We start from the raw sequence: 14,599 nt of genomic DNA on the forward strand, positions 1-14,599 counted from the left end.
AATGGGGATTGAGAACCTGGGTATGGGTGCAGAAAGGCAGTCATGCCAATTACATTGTCAGATGAGCAGAGAAAAGATAGATTGATAGATTGAAATAATATTTTCTCTGGTCTTTAGCTTCACCCAATTCCCACCACACAAACGGTTTGGGTTACAAAATGCTACGGGAAAAACAACAACATTCCCTGCCACCAGCCTTGAAACATAAAATACATGGCACGAAAGGAAAATTGGTTGGAGGAAGGAGGAAATAAATCTCAGGTACCAGTTCTTAACTGCAAGTTCTTCTGCTGGCCAAGTGAGATAGAATCATTACAAAGAGATAAGGAGACATTGCCAGTCTATTAACAGCACTAACAGACTGGCCCCTCCTCTCCTCTCTTCCTTTTTGGGCAGCAGGGTAGCTAGCCCCTTGGGGGCCTAGGGTGGTGTGTGTGCCCTGCATGCACACACTGTGCCTGGGGGCAGGGTGAGCCACCTCTGGGGCAGCATGGGGCAGGGTTGGCTGCCGGAATCCCAGCACCCAAGCCGCCGAGTTCCGCTCGGGTGCGCTGCAGGCCCTCAGCTGGAGGGCGGCTGAGGGGGAGGCAGTGGGCAGAGGCCAGCCCCTTGCTGCTTTTTCAGGTAGCATGGTGCCTGCAGGTGCCCGAGCCACCATGTCACTCCCAAGAGAGACACCATGGCTTAGGTGTGCTGCGGGCCCAGTGCCACTCATGGGGCCAGCGCATGACAGTTGCGTCCTTCTCAGCTGCCCTCTGGCAGGAGATGCAGCAGCCCAGCACCCTGTGAGCCCAGCCTCGGACTGTGCTGCTTTGGGACCTGGGTGGCACCTTGGGCTCCAGCATGCCGTCCCCAATGTAAGTGTCTCCCAGCACACTCCCCCCACCCCCTAGCTATGCAACTGTTTTTGGCTTTAGGCTCATGGAATGACTTATTTGCCTATGTAACTGAGCTATGAAACCCAGTTGAAGCATTGTTGTGACTGTTAGGGATGCCAGAAAATTCCAAAGAAAATGGGAATAGAAGCAGAATCGCTGTTCTGAGCTTTTTTATCCCATGCATTTTGTAGAAATCAATCCAACAAATGCCAAGTGGTATTCACCATTGTTGTTTTTAGCCTGCAAATGATACATATTTATTTACTCTCTTTTTCCCCTTTCGGTTATGCTTCCTTTGCATTGAAATGAATGGTGTGGAAATAATTATGTAATTTTGTTCAATTCACACCTTTTTTTTTTTTTTTTGGTAAATTCATTGGAACTTTCTCACATCCCCAGCAGCCACAACAACATTTCAACTTTGTTCCAAAGCTAAATTACATAGCTAAATTGCAGTGGAACAGAAACAGTGCTGAGTGTGATAAAGACAGGTTGGAACAGTAATTGCTGTTTTCTCAAATTGTGAGATTAAGCTATGCATGAAAAGAAAATCAATAAGGTTACTTGTTTATCACTTTCCAGAGAATAAGCCTTTCTTTAATGAAAATTATTTACTTCAGTTTCAGTGATACTGGAGGTAGATTTCTCAGATACAGTTGAGGAAGGGAAGTACGGTATTTAAAGATGATAAAGGTTGGTTCCATATGCACATTTTATGTATTTTAATATATCTATATCTATAAATGAAACTCTTAGTCGGGTTGCATCATTTGCAGGAGTAAGGTCTATTCAGTAAGTATGTTAATTGCCTTGCTATCTTAGCAGGTATATGCAGGAATATGCAGGAAAAAGAACAGGTTGGCACAAATGGCAAATGCCCTGAGACACTTTTCTGGTAAATTGTGATTCCCAAGGCATGCACACAGGGCTAGTGGGACTCTGTTAGGGGCTTACAGTCCACTGTTGGGCTAACCTATATCATTCATTCAAAGCTTGTTGAAGTCTTTTCTTGCACATTGGTTCCTCAAGTAGGTAATAAATTGTATTCATTACAGTAGCCCTAGTTTACAACCCATATTTGATGTCTTCCTTCTTTATTCTTGTCTCTTTACCCAACTGTTTGCAATTTCTTTTATGGACAGCCATCGTTGCAGGGTGGGGGACAGGTTATCTGAAAGGCCCGATGAAACTATGATAGATCAAAGATAGATGGATGGATGGATGGATAGATAGATAGATAGAAAGATAGATGATAGATAGATAGATAGATAGATAGATAGATAGATAGATAGATAGATAGATATAGATAGATTTGACTGCTTTGACCTGTTGCTACAAGAAGCACACACAAATACACAGACAGACAAAATGTGGGATGTCTACATCACCAACTGCCTTCATTAAAGTAGCTCTAATTTGTCCTGGCCGTGTTGTTAGTGCCTAATTAGCAGTGTCTTATTCTCCAAATAGATACAAATGAAAGACACTTTGATTGAAGCTAGAAAGGGCTTAACCAATCTTTACTCAAGTGTGAAGCGAGCAGTTCTCCATAATAGAAAAAGAGAAGGGGGGAGGGATGGAGAGGGAGCACTCAGCCCATTGGTTTTTACAGCTCTGCTCTAGCATTTGTTTTTGACATTTGAGTGACTCTCTTGTAAAGAGCTGGGCATGCATCATTAAACATGGCCCTTAATAAATCTCCCAAGCATCTCAACCCAAAGCAAATGACAAAAGGCCTGAACCTTTGACAAGGGCTTTGAGCACTCAGACTTAAAATAAAAGACTGATCACCAGGACATTCTGTGCAGGGACGTGACATCCGCAAGACATAACCGGTATAATTGGTGACAGTCACAGCCCTCTGAATTTGGTGTTCTGAGGGCTGGCATTTTGGTATGATTTCTCAGGTGCACCCTCAGTCATATTAAGGTTTGGAAGTTACTTGCTGAGTGGCATTACCATATCACCTTTGCACAGACTTGCCAGGGCAGAAACAGAAGTTAAGAAACAGTTATGAAAATAATATAGAAAGCGAATTATGTTTGGGAAGACTGCTTGCCCCAAAATATATAAAAGTCAAAACTGAAGACAAACACCAGTATATTAGGAGAATTTGCACACTGAGAACACCTCACACTCAGGAAGATTTCATACATTAATGGAACATATTCAGTAAAATGATGGGTCAGCTGCACCTCACTTGGAACATATTTCTGAATGTGGTGGGATTGTAAGAAGATACAGGATTTCTGGAATATGGTTCTCCCCTCATAACTAGAAAGAAGACTCAAGACAACATTGGGGAAAGGCTGTGTTTATTAAAATATAATGAATCAGAGGATCTGCCAATTAGCCAAATGCTCAAATGTGGGCAGGAGAACCAATGGTTATATCTGCCCCTCCCCCCACCCTGGCCAGGTGAACCATCACCTAATTTGCACCCCATTCAAGGATTGTGAGAAGCGTCTCCATCCTTGCTAAGTGAGCCTTGGGTAAGGGAGAAGGGACGCAGGTGGCGCTGTGTTCTAAACCACTGGGTCTCTTCAGCTTGCCAGCCATAAGGTCAGCGGTTCAAATCCCTGCAACGGGGTGAGCTCCCATTGCTCTGTCCCTGCTCCTGCCAACCTAGCAGTTCAAAAGCATGCCAATGCAAGTAGATAAATAAGTACCGCTGCAGCGGGAAGGTACCAGCGTTTCTGTGCACCCTGGCTTCCATCACGGTGATCTGTTGCACCAGAAGCAATTTAGTCATGCTGGCCACATGACACAGAAAGCTGTCTGTGGACAAACACCGGCTTCTTCGGCCTGAAAGTGTGATGAGTGCCACAACCCCATAGTCACCTTTGACTGGACTTAACTGTCCAGGGGCCCTTTACCTTTTACCTTTTTACTTGGGTAATGGAATCTCAAGCTGTGTATCCATGGGTCCCTGCCCAGTGTTCACAATTGTGTGAAGGCCAGGCCTCAAGGACACCTTCCCCAAGTATCTTGAGAAATTAATTTTCCCAAGGGCTATTGCAAGGTCAGTGGCTTTATCCCATAAGGATAAAAAGGCTACAAAACACAGAGAAAGGAGAGAGAGAGAGAGAGAGAGAGAGAGAGAGAGAGAGAGAGCACATTAGAGAAGATTTCCTCCTTTTCACTGCTCCCCATTTTTAAGCTTTGCCATTCAGGTAAGTGGGGCTTCATTGGCTAAGGAACTGAGTTGCAAGAAGGTGTAGGTGGGTGGGAAGGCAGGGCAATCAAAATGAGTGGGTGAAAGGAATTCTTTGCCAGCTCAGATTTAAATAGGAACATAGGAAGCAGCCTTATACCCAAGTCAAAGCACTTGCCTATCTAGTTTAGTATTGTCTACACTGCTTAGCAACAGATCTTAAGGGTTTCAGACAGGTGATATGCCCAGCCTTACATGAGCAAAAGTGCTACAAAAGTCATGCATAGCCAAAACACAGTGCAGGGATGTTTGAAAATCCTGTTGCAAACTGGCACACACTGCCACCCCTTGACAGTCCTAGGTCACATCACATGGGCAATCCAGGGCAGTCTCAGACAACTCTGCTGAAGCTCCAGTCCACCACAATCCACCCAGTCCTATTCAGGATACAGCCAAACCCAGTATTTTCATTCTTATGCACTGGAGGGTGAACTATAATATATATAACCCTGCCAATTTTGGTTAAAATCATTGCATTTCTGAAAGAGTCAGTTTGTCGTCTTGATTCAAAACACAATCCAATTGTTTCCAAACATTGGGACAAAGCTCCTCTTAAATTTCATGGGCCATAATGCAAAGCTTGTTTACTATCCTACTTCATATAAAATCAAATCCAGTGATCCAAAGTCAACTCACAGGAGCAACCCAAAACATGTGACTGCCCAATATCAAAATATCAAAACACAAGGAAGTCCAAACCACAACACACACTAGAGGGTTAATGTTATTTGAGCACTCTCTGCTAGAAACTGTAAGCGTTTAACCACCTCTGGGCCATCTGTAGAATTTGGTCATCACAAGTAGCCACATACTTCTGAGGAGTCGTTCTTCAGGCAGGCAGCTGACTGGATCTACACCTTTAGGTGCTGGTTCCTCCCAAAACTTGGTAGTGGTTCAATCTCTGCTCCAATGCTGTGTAGGGATCCCTTGTGTCTTGTGGAGAAGGGTGGGCTGCTGTGACCCATGAAGGCCCCAGATTCCCCTGCTTTACCTCTCTGTTTTGCTTCTCTGTAACATTTGCTTTCAGAAATGCCAGATCCTCCTCTGATTAGAATTCCTCCAGCAGGGGATGGCAGTTATAATAGGTGTCCAAAATCAGTGCAGTTGTGATAGGTTATGTCCATCATCTTGGTCCAAAGGGGCATCTCATGGTATCTAAACATAGACCAAAATTTGCAACTGAATCATAGGGGCCATCATGCCACATTTGGTATTGATATTTTTAAAAGGTGTCCAGATCAGATGGTTTGGTCCACCATCTTGATTCAGAATGGTGTCCAATGATATTCAAGGACTCAAAATGGTGTCCAGTGTGGTATTCAAGTATAGATGGAAACTGTACCCTCCATCTCAGAAATCATTGTGTCAATATTGGCAACAGTATCTCATATATTTCTGAATGCATTGATAATGGATAGGCAGGCAGACAATTCTCTATTCCATCAGCACGCACGCACTCTCTCTCTCTCTCTCTCTCTCTCTCTCTCTCTCACACACACACACACACACACACATTATTATTATTATTAATTAAATTTCTATACTGCCCTTCATCCAATGATCTCAGGGTGGTTTACAGTATAAAAATATAAAAATACACAATGTAGTAACAAAAAAACACAATGCTCCCCCAGGTTAAAAGGCCATAGATTGCTTAATTAACCAAAGGCCTTGAATAACAGGTATGTTTTTGCCTGGCACCTATAGATATGTAATGAAGTTGCCAAGAGAGCCTCTCTGGGGAGAGCATTCCACAGGTGGGGAGCGAATAGCTATTAATTTCATTCTACTTACCATATTCAGAAGGATACAGAGGTCATGACTTAGCTAAAGCTAGTGAGGCTTGTGGCTTGTCAATCTCATGACATAGCCCTGAATTATTATTTTTCTATCCAGACTTTCAGTACTGACTCCAACTCTGACATTGGGGTCCTTATACTTCAGACAGAACAATGTCATAGGATAGTTTAAGACAGAAAAGAAAACCAGTCAGGGGGTGGCTAGGCTATATGATGCTGACTATTTGTAGAGCTGGACCATAAAGAAGGCTGATTGCCGAAGAATGGATGCTTTTGAATTATGGTGCTGGAGGAGATTCTTGAGAGTCCAACGGACTGCAAGAAGATCAAACCTATCCATTCTGAAGGAAATCAGCCCTGAGTGCTCACTGGAAGGACAGATCCTGACGCTGAGGCTCCAATACTTTGGCCACCTCATGAGAAGAGAAGACTCCCTGGAAAAGACCCTGATGTTGGGAAAGATTGAGGGCACAAGGAGAAGGGGACAACAGAGGATGAGATGGTTGGACAGTGTTCTCGAAGCTACCAGCATGAGTTTGACCAAACTGCGGGAGGGAGACAGGAGTGCCTGGCGTGCTCTGGTCCATGGGGTCACGAAGAGTCGGACACGACTAAATGACTAAACAACAAATCTGTAGAGCATTCTTTGGGGGTGGGAGGGGTTGTGTGGGAGGTTATATGAAAGTGCACCAAATAATTGTTATCTCACACACTCCAATGCATTTCCCCACTGCTTTTCTTATCACTAAAAGTCATTTTTTTTGGGGGGGGGGAGCAAATTAGTTGCACAAAAGCTCCAAATCAGTTTTACCTGTGCAACCTGGATTTGTCAGCAGTTGAAAAGAGGCAACTGTCTAGAAGCAACCAATGTCACATGAAAGTTACTTGCCTATCCCTAAAGCAAAAGCACCTTGGGGGGGAACCTGTCTTAATAGCAATAAATTGATGTTTGTGACTATTCTGTGAAACCTTATCATAAAAAAATCCAAATATGAAGAGGGATAATACATACTTTATCAGATTTAGCTGACAAATGGATTTTGTTCTAACCCAGCTTCACATATGCCTTGGCTAATTTGGTGCAGCTGTCATAATCGTGAGCTTTTTTTTTTTTAACACAAAAAATTAGAACTCATTCTTTCGCTGATTGTCAGCTCTATTTCTCTTGCAAGCCAAATATAAAAATAATTTCATTAAAATGAATCTGTGACATTTCATTACCCCAAAACTGTTGCTGAAGAGGCTAATAATCATTTATATTAATTGGTGCATATTTCAAATTGTGGCAGACAATTAATCCAAATTCTGATCTCAGCGAAACATCTGTAGCTGTGGAGTCTGTTGTGGGACTGCAAACACACTTTTGCTGATGGAATAATGAGATGCATGCCTATAATTATGATTTCCATGAGACAGTTTACGCTGTTCTGTTTTGAGTGATGGCCTCAGCAGTGCAAAGGTGAGGCATGATGAGCCATCAATAGTACTCTGAACAGTTCTGTGCAAGGTTGAGGCTGGAGACAGAGCTCAGGTGTTGTTTCAGTAGCAGTCTGTAGTCCCACTCAAATGTTTCTTATGTGTAGGGAAATTCAGCTGTGACTACAGAATAGGGCTGCACTTTTAGCTCTGTCACCAACATTAGACTTGCCTTCTGAGAAAATTGCATATTGCATACAGTTCTCTGAAGAGAAATCCTGATGCATATGGTAACACATATGCACCCATATGTCCATCTATAGTTCATAAGTATATTGTTTTAGCAAGAGACCAGGAAAAACCTACAGCAATAGCATCAACAAAATAATACAGATCATCCATCCACAACACAAGCCAACATCCGTGATGTAAGAGACAGAAGATACCAGAGACACTAACAAACTTAAATCTAGCTTGATTTCAGGTTAAACCTCTGAATCACCACAACAGTTTTCAGAGATTTTATCTAATTCCTTTTGTTGTTTTTTCTTTGAAACCAGCACGTAGAGATTCACTCTCTGTGTCACAAAGTTATTACAGTGGTACCTTGGGTTAAGTACTTAATTCATTCCGGAGTTCCGTACTTAACCTGAAACTGTTCTTAACCTGAAGCACCACTTTAGCTAATGGGGCCTCCTGCTACCGCCGCGCCGCCGGAGCACAATTTCTGTTCTCATCCTGAAGCAAAGTTTTTAACCTGAAGCACTATTTCTGGGTTAGCGGAGTCTGTAACCTGAAGCGTCTGTAACCTGAAGCGTATGTAACCCAAGGTACCACTGTATTATCAGACAGAAGTCTTTTGGCTCAATAACTTCCTGCTCCTTCAAGTTATCTTTTCCAGACTGCATTTCCCATTGTCTAGTGAGTATAGGGAATGGATATCTAACCTGCCATTGGTTGGGAGCAGTAGAATGATAATTGTCTGCAAAGAAATCCCAATGCACAAGCAGCTACACAGGTGTAGGGGCTCCAAGTGACTCTGACACCTGAACATCAGGATGTACTGGTCACACGAAACTGCTTTACAGGAATAGGTGTTCACATATAGAGATTTCTCTACAGGCAACCACATGCAACACATAATTGTTGCAGAAAGCATTTGCACATGAGGCTAAAAGTGCATCTCCACACCACAGTTACCATGGAAATGTCCTACACATCACATGTGGATAGGGCTATTCTCAGGCTAAGCCTTAAATAGGAACTGTAGCTCTGTCTGAAAAGCAAGTCATGCCTTCTGTTAGAGGAGTCTCTTCATTTGCTGGGGCATAGCCACCTTTAGCAATATTTGATTCTGACAGAGAAGAATGCAGGGGAAAATGCAGTTCTGTTAGGACTTCTGAGTTGGAACTGTCAGAGTCAGAGTCAGAGGCAGGTAATGTGGAATGATACGCTCCTGTTAGACAAGTGCCTTTGAGGCTGGCTCTGGGGCCCCCACTCCAAATTCCCAACTCATCCCCTGAACTAGGAGATCATGATGTAGTCCTTGAAACACACAGTGAGGGTGACCAAATGCCCTTTGTTAGAGCTGAAATGTCATCAGCCTGGCCAAATGTAAATGCAACCCCAAAGTGGCCTTGGGTTGCTGTCATAATCAGAGAAAGGGTAGAGGAAGGAATTGTGTTGTAGCAATGTTATAGGAACCTGGGGAACTGCTTTACAGTGTGTTCTACCATTGGGTCTATCTAGCTCAGTAGTTTCTACCTTGAATATGCGTGGAATATGTGTGGAGATCAATGAACGCTGATCAACACACAGTCTTTGCAGTAAGGGTCTATTCCAATGGCATGAGTATCACTACAAACAGTAGTTTTTTTATCTGCTGCAGCCTTCATCCACCTTCACAGCCGTTGTAACATAATGCACTTAATCTTCCACCTGTTCTGCCATTGAGGATTTCTTGGATCATTCTTTGTCTAGCTTCTGCCCCTTGACCTTACCTCCTTGGGTGACCCTACTGGGAGTATAAGACTCCAGATGGCTTTGCTCACAAGGATCATAGGAACGTGCAAGCCCAGTCACCACAACAAGGTGATGATCCAGTGAGTGAGTGTCTACCCTGAATGGCAGTAGTGAATGGTGGCTCTCTAGGATTTCAGACAATGAGTCTCTCTCAGCCCTACCTGGAGATCCAGTGAAATGAATCTGGGGCCTTCTGCATGCAAGTCAGATGCTCTACTAATGAGCTATGTCCTCCGCCCACCGCCAGCCAAGCTGGTTTGGCAACCTTTCAGAGATCCTGAAGCTGCATCCTGCAGTGAGGGGATGAACTAGATGATTCTGAATTTTCAGAGCCTATCACTGACCATGGAAATTGCTCCCTTACGGCAAGTGAGGCACTATCCCACCAAGCTCAGTCTGCAGCCAGCTGCCAGCTGCCTACCTCCATAATAATAATAATAATAATAATAATAATAATAATAATAGTAATTCTTATTTATACCCCACCCTCCCCAGCCAAGGCTGGGCTCAGGGCGGCTAACAAGCAATAATAAAAACAAGTTGAATGAATACAACTTAAAAACCAGATTAAAATACATTTAAAAAATTGAAACATTAAAATATTAAAATTCAGCCTCACCACAGGAGGAGAAAGGAAAAAGAAAAAAGAAAGAGGGGGAGGGAATCAACTTGGCTCCAAGCCAAAGGTCAGTTGGAACAACTCTGTCTTACAGGCCCTGCAGAAAGAAATCAGGCCCTGCAGGGCCCTGGTCTCATGAGGCAGAGCGTTCCACCAGGCCGGAGCCAGTGTTGAAAAAGCCCTGGCTCTGGTTGAGGCTAATCTAACTTCCTTAGGGCCCGGGACCACTAGGGTGTTGCTATTTATGGACCTTGAGGCCCTCCGTGGGGCATACCGGGAGAGGCAGTCCCATAGGTACGAGGGTCCTAAGCTGTGAAGGTCAACTTAGTCCAGAGGATGCTGTCCTGACTGTCAGCTTACTCCTCCTTACAGTCAGTGTTGCTTTGGTAGAGCTCAAGAAGTAGGAGGATGACTGTGGCATTCGTACGGAGCCCCCATTCGTCTCATGGATTATTGAGCTATACACCACTAATCCGCTGCCACCAACCAGGTCCTCCCCGGTAAATCACTTAGTCTCAGGCAGGTTCTTAAGTTAACAAAGAAGAGTGTAGTTTATTGCAGACACAAATAAACTTTAACTGCATTCAAAACATTGTTACTCTTTACCTTCTTAGTCTTATTTTTATCCTGCCTCTAACTCTTCTACCTCCCCTCACACAAGAACCAACTGCACTAACTGTCTAATTCCAACTGTCTGCCAACTGCTTTCCCAACTGCCTTTCCCAACCAACCAACCCACTAAAACCAACCAACTAACCACCTAACCCAAACCTCGGACGAAGCCCTTTTATGAACAGGTAGGCTCTGCCTCTGGCTTTCCTATTGGTCTACATATTAACCCTTTCTCTCCCCCTGTACAGACATTTTCAAACAAACGGGCAAACACCACAATGACAAATGCAGAATTAGTGGCTATGCTTTCCTTTGTTATGTCTCCACGAAATACTGGCTTCCATTGTCTTCTGCCCTACCACCTCTAATGAGTGCCAGCTTCCATTAGTCTATGACTTCCCATGGCTAAAATCTGCACACCAAACAGAGGAGGACGCACACCTCCACCAATTCCTGCTTCTCATTACCATTGCCTGCTTCAAAGAAAAGCTTTGACAAACAAGCACAGATTCACTCCTACAGAAGGGGGCAATTGTGAAGGGATTATTAAATTATTTTTCGCAGCAGATGATCACGTTCAGTGATAAGCCTATGACAAAACTGTTGAACATTTAATTTCCCTGAGCTGTGAAGACAGACAGATGACCGAATAGAAAAGGGGGTGTATGAAAGGAAGTTTGTAAGATATCCTAATGGTACTCATTTTAAAAACTGCCATCAAACGGTGATGGATAATGAAAGTGATTTTGCTTAGATAAATTACAGGAATGACACTCTGGAGAGGTAGAATGTACTTTCATTTATTAAATGAGTGAGTTAGTGCTAATGCAGAGGCTTAGCACTGAAATGTGCTAATACATTCAGAGAACTGGATTCAGAAGGTGTGAAGACAGATTGAACATGTGTATGGGGGAAGAGAGAGAGAGGGATTCGTTTTGTAACCATTTGATTTAAGCATGTTAAGGATGGGGTGAGATTCATAGGTCTGTATCACCACCAGTGAATTATACCAGAGTGAAAAAAGTAAGATGGGAAAAGAATGGTATTCCGGCTGCTTGCTTCCTCAAATTGAATGGAATTTTAAAATTTTATAGACGAGATGTTTCCAATGATCTCTCATCCGTCACTCCGATATAGTCAGCCCCGACACTGCAGACATTTTGTGTCATTGTTCAACTTGTACAGAGCTGCCAGCAACACATATTACATATTTATCAAATGCTGACAATGCAGGTCTAATTCTATGCTTAACTCAATCTGCTGTCTTGGCAATGCAGTAGAACAGGAATTGTCTGGTGTGCCTCTGCAAATTGTTATAAGCAAAATAGACTTAGGCTGATTTTGTCTAATAAGTGCCGAAGCGCATATATATATATATATATATATATGTTTTCGTAGATTTTCACGGGTACAGGAATGCAGGTTTTGGTGTCCTCGGGTGTCTTCCCGTGTAAAAGTTGGGGTGTCTAGGCGACGTTTCGACGAGGTCTCACTCGTCATCTTCAGGCTGGTGCTTTCGGCTTCTGCTGGAAGGTTTCCTCCCCGTAGAGGTGAGATATTTGTTTTCGTAGATTTTCACGGGTACAGGAATGCAGGTTTTGGTGTCCTCGGGTGTCTTCCCGTGTAAAAGTTGGGGTGTCTAGGCGACGTTTCGACGAGGTCTCACTCGTCATCTTCAGGCTGGTGCTTTCGGCTTCTGCTGGAAGGTTTCCTCCCCGTAGAGGTGAGATATTTGTTTTCGTAGATTTTCACGGGTACAGGAATGCAGGTTTTGGTGTCCTCGGGTGTCTTCCCGTGTAAAAGTTGGGGTGTCTAGGCGACGTTTCGACGAGGTCTCACTCGTCATCTTCAGGCTGGTGCTTTCGGCTTCTGCTGGAAGGTTTCCTCCCCGTAGAGGTGAGATATTTGTTTTCGTAGATTTTCACGGGTACAGGAATGCAGGTTTTGGTGTCCTCGGGTGTCTTCCCGTGTAAAAGTTGGGGTGTCTAGGCGACGTTTCGACGAGGTCTCACTCGTCATCTTCAGGCTGGTGCTTTCGGCTTCTGCTGGAAGGTTTCCTCCCCGTAGAGGTGAGATATTTGTTTTCGTAGATTTTCACGGGTACAGGAATGCAGGTTTTGGTGTCCTCGGGTGTCTTCCCGTGTAAAAGTTGGGGTGTCTAGGCGACGTTTCGACGAGGTCTCACTCGTCATCTTCAGGCTGGTGCTTTCGGCTTCTGCTGGAAGGTTTCCTCCCCGTAGAGGTGAGATATTTGTTTTCGTAGATTTTCACGGGTACAGGAATGCAGGTTTTGGTGTCCTCGGGTGTCTTCCCGTGTAAAAGTTGGGGTGTCTAGGCGACGTTTCGACGAGGTCTCACTCGTCATCTTCAGGCTGGTGCTTTCGGCTTCTGCTGGAAGGTTTCCTCCCCGTAGAGGTGAGATATTTGTTTTCGTAGATTTTCACGGGTACAGGAATGCAGGTTTTGGTGTCCTCGGGTGTCTTCCCGTGTAAAAGTTGGGGTGTCTAGGCGACGTTTCGACGAGGTCTCACTCGTCATCTTCAGGCTGGTGCTTTCGGCTTCTGCTGGAAGGTTTCCTCCCCGTAGAGGTGAGATATTTGTTTTCGTAGATTTTCACGGGTACAGGAATGCAGGTTTTGGTGTCCTCGGGTGTCTTCCCGTGTAAAAGTTGGGGTGTCTAGGCGACGTTTCGACGAGGTCTCACTCGTCATCTTCAGGCTGGTGCTTTCGGCTTCTGCTGGAAGGTTTCCTCCCCGTAGAGGTGAGATATTTGTTTTCGTAGATTTTCACGGGTACAGGAATGCAGGTTTTGGTGTCCTCGGGTGTCTTCCCGTGTAAAAGTTGGGGTGTCTAGGCGACGTTTCGACGAGGTCTCACTCGTCATCTTCAGGCTGGTGCTTTCGGCTTCTGCTGGAAGGTTTCCTCCCCGTAGAGGTGAGATATTTGTTTTCGTAGATTTTCACGGGTACAGGAATGCAGGTTTTGGTGTCCTCGGGTGTCTTCCCGTGTAAAAGTTGGGGTGTCTAGGCGACGTTTCGACGAGGTCTCACTCGTCATCTTCAGGCTGGTGCTTTCGGCTTCTGCTGGAAGGTTTCCTCCCCGTAGAGGTGAGATATTTGTTTTCGTAGATTTTCACGGGTACAGGAATGCAGGTTTTGGTGTCCTCGGGTGTCTTCCCGTGTAAAAGTTGGGGTGTCTAGGCGACGTTTCGACGAGGTCTCACTCGTCATCTTCAGGCTGGTGCTTTCGGCTTCTGCTGGAAGGTTTCCTCCCCGTAGAGGTGAGATATTTGTTTTCGTAGATTTTCACGGGTACAGGAATGCAGGTTTTGGTGTCCTCGGGTGTCTTCCCGTGTAAAAGTTGGGGTGTCTAGGCGACGTTTCGACGAGGTCTCACTCGTCATCTTCAGGCTGGTGCTTTCGGCTTCTGCTGGAAGGTTTCCTCCCCGTAGAGGTGAGATATTTGTTTTCGTAGATTTTCACGGGTACAGGAATGCAGGTTTTGGTGTCCTCGGGTGTCTTCCCGTGTAAAAGTTGGGGTGTCTAGGCGACGTTTCGACGAGGTCTCACTCGTCATCTTCAGGCTGGTGCTTTCGGCTTCTGCTGGAAGGTTTCCTCCCCGTAGAGGTGAGATATTTGTTTTCGTAGATTTTCACGGGTACAGGAATGCAGGTTTTGGTGTCCTCGGGTGTCTTCCCGTGTAAAAGTTGGGGTGTCTAGGCGACGTTTCGACGAGGTCTCACTCGTCATCTTCAGGCTGGTGCTTTCGGCTTCTGCTGGAAGGTTTCCTCCCCGTAGAGGTGAGATATTTGTTTTCGTAGATTTTCACGGGTACAGGAATGCAGGTTTTGGTGTCCTCGGGTGTCTTCCCGTGTAAAAGTTGGGGTGTCTAGGCGACGTTTCGACGAGGTCTCACTCGTCATCTTCAGGCTGGTGCTTTCGGCTTCTGCTGGAAGGTTTCCTCCCCGTAGAGGTGAGATATTTGTTTTCGTAGATTTTCACGGGTACAGGAATGCAGGTTTTGGTGTCCTCGGGTGTCT

General features: G+C 44.8%; 1 long non-coding RNA gene across 3 annotated transcripts in view; it reads left to right on the forward strand.

Annotated features, from left to right (window-relative positions):
* Positions 1 to 10,296: 10,296 nt before the first annotated feature.
* Positions 10,297 to 14,599, forward strand: part of LOC310698890 — an 88,734-nt gene continuing 84,431 nt past the window's right edge. The window contains exon 1 of one of the 3 annotated variants that reach the window (XR_014521783.1): positions 10,297 to 10,745. This is a non-coding gene — a long non-coding RNA (uncharacterized lncRNA). The remainder of the gene's footprint in view (positions 10,746 to 14,599) is intronic. The other 2 variants (XR_014521784.1, XR_014521785.1) reach the window with 2 other exon arrangements.

This window comes from Podarcis liolepis, assembly GCF_965112155.1.
Source record: "Podarcis liolepis genome assembly, chromosome: Z".
Taxonomy (NCBI): domain Eukaryota; kingdom Metazoa; phylum Chordata; class Lepidosauria; order Squamata; family Lacertidae; genus Podarcis; species Podarcis liolepis.